The sequence below is a fragment of the Mauremys mutica genome, unplaced genomic scaffold (assembly GCF_020497125.1).
Source record: "Mauremys mutica isolate MM-2020 ecotype Southern unplaced genomic scaffold, ASM2049712v1 Super-Scaffold_100301, whole genome shotgun sequence".
Classification (NCBI taxonomy): Eukaryota; Metazoa; Chordata; order Testudines; family Geoemydidae; genus Mauremys; species Mauremys mutica.
In genome coordinates this window covers 221,732-227,000 of record NW_025423308.1, presented here as the reverse complement: position 1 = coordinate 227,000, position 5,269 = coordinate 221,732, and the positions used below count along the sequence as shown (strand labels likewise).

General features: G+C 50.0%; 1 non-coding gene across 1 annotated transcript; it reads left to right on the top strand.

Moving 5' to 3' along the window:
* Window positions 1–1,809: 1,809 nt before the first annotated feature.
* Window positions 1,810–1,882, top strand: TRNAI-UAU. Its single transcript has one exon. It is a non-coding gene; the product is annotated as a tRNA-Ile (tRNA).
* Window positions 1,883–5,269: the final 3,387 nt, after the last annotated feature.

The window sequence follows — 5,269 nt, the reverse complement described above, 5'->3', positions numbered from 1 at the left end:
ATCCCATCCTCATTGGATGCGTTTAGTTTTCACCCCTCCTTTGTAGACAACCATCTCCCCCTTTGGTACAATGACAGATCAAACAATGTTGCTTCTTGCAAACAAAAACCTTCTCAGAAACTCAGAACTCCCTTGCTTTAAATAAAATGTCTAAATCCCAGATTTCTTTAAAAAAGAAATTCTCTAGTGCTGTATTTCTTAGTTTTTATCTCAAAAGGGAACATCCTCATCATCTCCCCCAAACACCCTGGGACCTGCCCAAATTATTAAAATACCCTCAACCTGAGCAAGGCCAGAGCAGTGAACCAGAGCTAGTGTCTAGCCCAAGCTGTTCTGAAGGAGGCAACTCCAACATTTTCTCCCTGCTTCCCTTGGCAAGGTCTGACTGAGAAAACAAAATTCCCCAAACTGAAAATTTTCTGCTGAAAAACTAATACTAGTCTGTTTGGGGACTTTGGTTTGAAAGTATTATTGTTATTATTCTCTTCTGATTTCTGAATCAGTTCAGTCTTTGTCCTCCAGGTGTGTTTCCACCTGCTGAGTTGTGGGGGAGAGAGGCCAAGTCATGATGTCTCTTCCCCTCTTTCATAGTTTCTTCCAACTTGCTAGGAAGCTCCTTTGTTACCATGTGAGTCAAGCAGTGTCCATTGTCTCTGTGCTATCTCGGAGAAGTCTGCATTGTACACGGTTGCTGGGATAGTCTTTGGGAGTGTGGATCCCTTCAATGGGCCAGCAGCGAGTCTGGCTCCTCCCTTGTCACACCTGAAAGGCTGGTGGGGGGCATTTCTCAACCTCATAACATATCTCAGTAAAACACACAGAAGTAAAACTTCATAACTTCCCAACCAATGCGAGCACACACAATCCAACACGATATTAATGTTCAACAGATCAAGACTTTTGAAATGATACGTCACAAGGCAGATTTTGAACAAACCATGTCATCATTATATGAGAGTGGTGAATATGGGGCTTCCCGGTGCTGCTCTGAGCACAGCGTGCCACACCTGGGCTTCCATTGCAATGGAGATGTACCCTTAGAGTCCATCTCTCCTGGGATAAAGATGGCCCACACCTGACTCTCTGCCAATCCCCACTGGGCCCTGACAAGTGTTGTTCGTGTTTGTATTCTATAAAGCAGAGAAGCAGATGAAGTTTTGCTCCCAAGGTGTGTGTGTGATTCTTTGGACAGGTCTACACTACAAAATTAGGTTGGTGTAATTACATTACTTAGGCTGGCAATGCAGTTCTATCAAGCTAATCCCGGTATAGATAGTGGCTCAGCTGTCAGAACTTTCTGGAGCTATGAAAGGGGAGGGGCCCAGCCTCTGTAGCAGGAATGCAGGGCAGGCGAGTTCACGGCAGGCATGGTGGGATACTGGTGGAGGCCAGTTATGGTGATATAATGACCAGCAGCATTTACACTGACATTTGTCACTTTAAGTTTGCTGCAAAAAGCACTAGGCCTCTCATCGAGGTAGTTTTATTTTGTCACCAAAACAGGGCAATTTTGTCGCCAGACGTGGTATTGCAGTGTGTGCACCAGCCAAAAACTGCTGACCGAGGGAGCGTTGTGTGTTTTTCACACATCTGAGCAATATAATGATGCTGAAGTAACCTTGTAGTGCAGACCTGGCCAAAGATTCACACACACAAACACACACACACACACACACACACACAGCTTGCAAGGAAAACCTCACCTGCTCCTTTGCTTTGCAGAATCCAAACACAAGCAAAGCTTTTCAGGCCCCAGTGGGGATGGCAGGGAGTCAGGTGTGGGCAGACACTGTGCTGTTGCCACAGGCAGGCACCATGGCTTAGCTGTTAAAGCACCTGCCTTATAAACAGGAGATCCTGGGTTCAATTGCCAGTGGTGCCTTGTTGACTACCTCTTGGGCAACCTGGTATTGGCTACTGTGGTTAGACAAAACACAGAGCTCTTTGGTCCACCCCAGTATAGTTGTTTAAAATATACTCACAGGCACTGATAACAGACTTACTGAAAGTTTGGGAGTTAAGAGCTGATAGGTCAGTGTTCCAGCCTGTCACAGATGATCCTGCTTCCTCTGGGACAGGGGCAGATCTGGGCTCTCACACTGAATGGCTTGTTGTTGCTGCCAGAACCTGTGGGCAGCTCATTTAGTTTGCACCGAGGGTTGAGTCCTGCTTTGTGCACCGTGTGTGAGAATGAAAATCCTAAACCACCCTTTGAAATAACGAATGCAGCAGGACGTGTTATTGTCCCTGCCCCAAAGCAGACAGACCAATGGAGAAATGCCATTGAGTCCAGGCTAATACTCCACTGCCATTTTACTTTTTTCACTTGCTAAACTCCCTCCCAACCTTGAGGACTCCTAGAGCCCGGTATTGAGCCTGAGCCGAGATGTCTACGCTACCAATTTACCACCCCACGGCCCTAGCCTGGGAGCTTGCACTGGCATGGGACAGCGCTGGGTGTTTCATTGCAGTATGGACATAGCCTAGCATTATGTCTACACTGCCATTAACACTCCCAAGTCACTATTCTCAAACCCTGGGTCAGTTGATTCAGGCTTGTGGGGCTTGTGCTGCAGGGTTATAAAATAACAGCGTAGACACTTGGGCTTCAGCCCAGCCTCTGAGACCCCACAAGGGGTGAGGGTCTCCGAGCCTGGGCTCCAGTCTGAGCCCAGATGTCTACACTGTAGTTTTTAGCCCCACAACCTGAGCCCCAGGAGCCCAAATCAGATCATCCAGGCCAGCGGGATTTTATCACAGTATAGATGCCCTCTCAGGGTATGTCTACACTGCAATGTAAGCCCAGGGTTAGCAGAAGTCATGTCAGCAGCCCCAACACATTAACATAAACCACGAGGGAAAGACCCACTCCCCAAATAAGCTGGGCAGTGTCCTTCTCCCTACGATTTGTAAGTCCGGCAACCAAAAGTCCTTTAACATGAGCCATCCCCTCTCTGCACCCCATTCACAGCTGTTGTCCTTAGTCAGTGCAAGCCCAGAGGTGCCTCTGTAGAGTTCACCTGCCATCCTGGGTGGAAAAGGAGGAAAATAAGAAGGCACTGTAGTCACTATGTCCCCTGCCTAGCAAGTGCTATTGAATTGAGGGTGAGTCCCTCTATCGGGGTCTGCCAAGCACAGTTGTGCTGCCCTCGATTCACACAACAAGGATAACAACCCTTTATTTCTCCTGCCCCTATCACATGGAGACTGGGAATCCAACACCAGCCACAAGTGATCATTTCGGCAAGCAACCCAACCTATTTCCAACATACTGTAAAATCCACATGCAGACTCATACATGAAACCTTGCAAGAAAATCTTCCTGAGGGGGTCTGAAGCACCTGCTGCTGGAGGGAAGGAGGGAGCCGTGGGTTGGGATTGAGGAGCACTGGGAATAGGAGGGGGCTGTGGGTTGGGATTGAGGGGCACTGTGAATAGGAGGGGGCTGTGGGTTGGGATTGAGGGGCACTGGGAATAGGAGGGGGCTGTGGGTTGGGACAGAGGAGAAGGGTGAAGAGGAGCAGGCTCTGGTTGGGAGTGAGGAGCAGTGAGCATAGGAGGGACTGAGGGTTGGGTCTGAGGGGCACTGGGAAAAGAGGGGACATGGGTTTAGGCTGAAGAGCATCCTCGTTTGGGGATCCAGCAGGACAGGGGAAGGCAGCAGGTGATTCTAATTCCTTAGGGATATTCTGTGTGTTTGTACGTGTGTGTCAGGGGAGGAACATGCTCTATGCCCAGAGGCCTTTATTCCTCCAGGCTGCAAGGACAGAGAGGCTGTCAGGAAGTTGCCCCTTCAAACCCACACACAAAAAGGCCCCTCTGAGGAAAGGGAAAATCCTGCAGAGAAAAAGTAACATCAAAGAGGACTCAAGCAAGACAACTTAAGATCTTGGTGAGCAGTTTATCACCTGACCAGGGACTTGAACCCTGGACCCTAAGATTAAAAGTTTGATGCTCTGCCCACTGAGCTAGCCAGGCTCACAAAGCCAAAGAGCAAGTTGGTGCAGAGGAGAAACTAGTCAAGAAAACAAGAGCAGGAAACAATAGGGGAAACCTGCTGCTCTCTCTGGCCTGGTCGGGGGGCTGTGCCGATCGGGTGTCCGTACTAAGCTCGGCATCAATATGGTGATCCCGGGGAAGCTTGGGGTCCCCAGGTTGCCTAAGGAGGGGTGAACCGGCCCAGGTCAGAAACGGGGCAGGTCAAATCTCCCGTGCTGATCAGTAGTGGGATCGCGCCTGTGAGTAGCCCCTGCAGCGTAGCCTGGGCAAGACAGTGAGACACGGTCTCTTTTTATACACCCCCCTCCCCTGCAGAGACTGGATGGGGGGATGGGAGCACCCATTGTGGGGATCCTGAACTGGTGGGAGGGAGGCACCATGTACCAGGGATCCCGAAACGCAGAACAGGGACACCCACACACCAGGTGTCTTGCAGCAAGAGCTGCAGTCTTGATTTACAAACTGCAAGTGATGGGGAATTTACCACCTCCCTTGCAGAACTTGTTCCACTAGATAATTAGCCTCACGGTTAAAACATGGTCATTTCCAGTTGGGATTTTCTTACATCGACTGCAAGCCAATGGGGCCTTGTTCAGTCTTTGTCTGGTGAATTAAAGAACCTTTAAATCACATATCCCCCCCTCTGGGAATTTGTAAAACGTATTTAAACCAGTGATTAAATTGCCTCTTAGCCTCCAGTCAGTGAAATCAATTGAGCTTCTTCAGTCTCTCGCTGTAGACATTTTCCTTGTTTTTAAAGGCAAAAATTCTGATCTTTCCAACGGGAGCTGCTGCTTCAATGTTTAGTTTGGGGAGGGATTTGGCTGCACTCAGAGATCTGCCCGCGGGTTACAATCTGCGATCCGAAGGGTCGATCGCAAACAGCGTTTAGATGGGACCGTTAGTGCCGCCCCCGTGTGGCCAAAGATTAGAACTGACGAGCAGAGTTTACAGCTGGAGCCTGGGACGCTCCTGAACAAACTGGGCAGGAAGCCTCTCGCGTGGGATCCTCGCTGTGCAGCAGGAGGCGGAGGGAAGCTGATTGTCAGGGCTCAGGGTTGCACCCTGCCAGGCTGAGCCGGTGTCTGTGCTAAGCTCGGCATCAATCAGGTGATTCTGGGAAGTTCGGGGTCCCGGGCTCCCACAGGAGGGTGAAGCAGGTCACCCCTGGAGCAGGTTAAAGCTGCAGGGTGACAGTGGGGTTGCTGCCCCTGTGAACAGCTGCTGTAGCACCGCCTGGGCAGGACAGGGAGAGCCAGTTATACCCCCC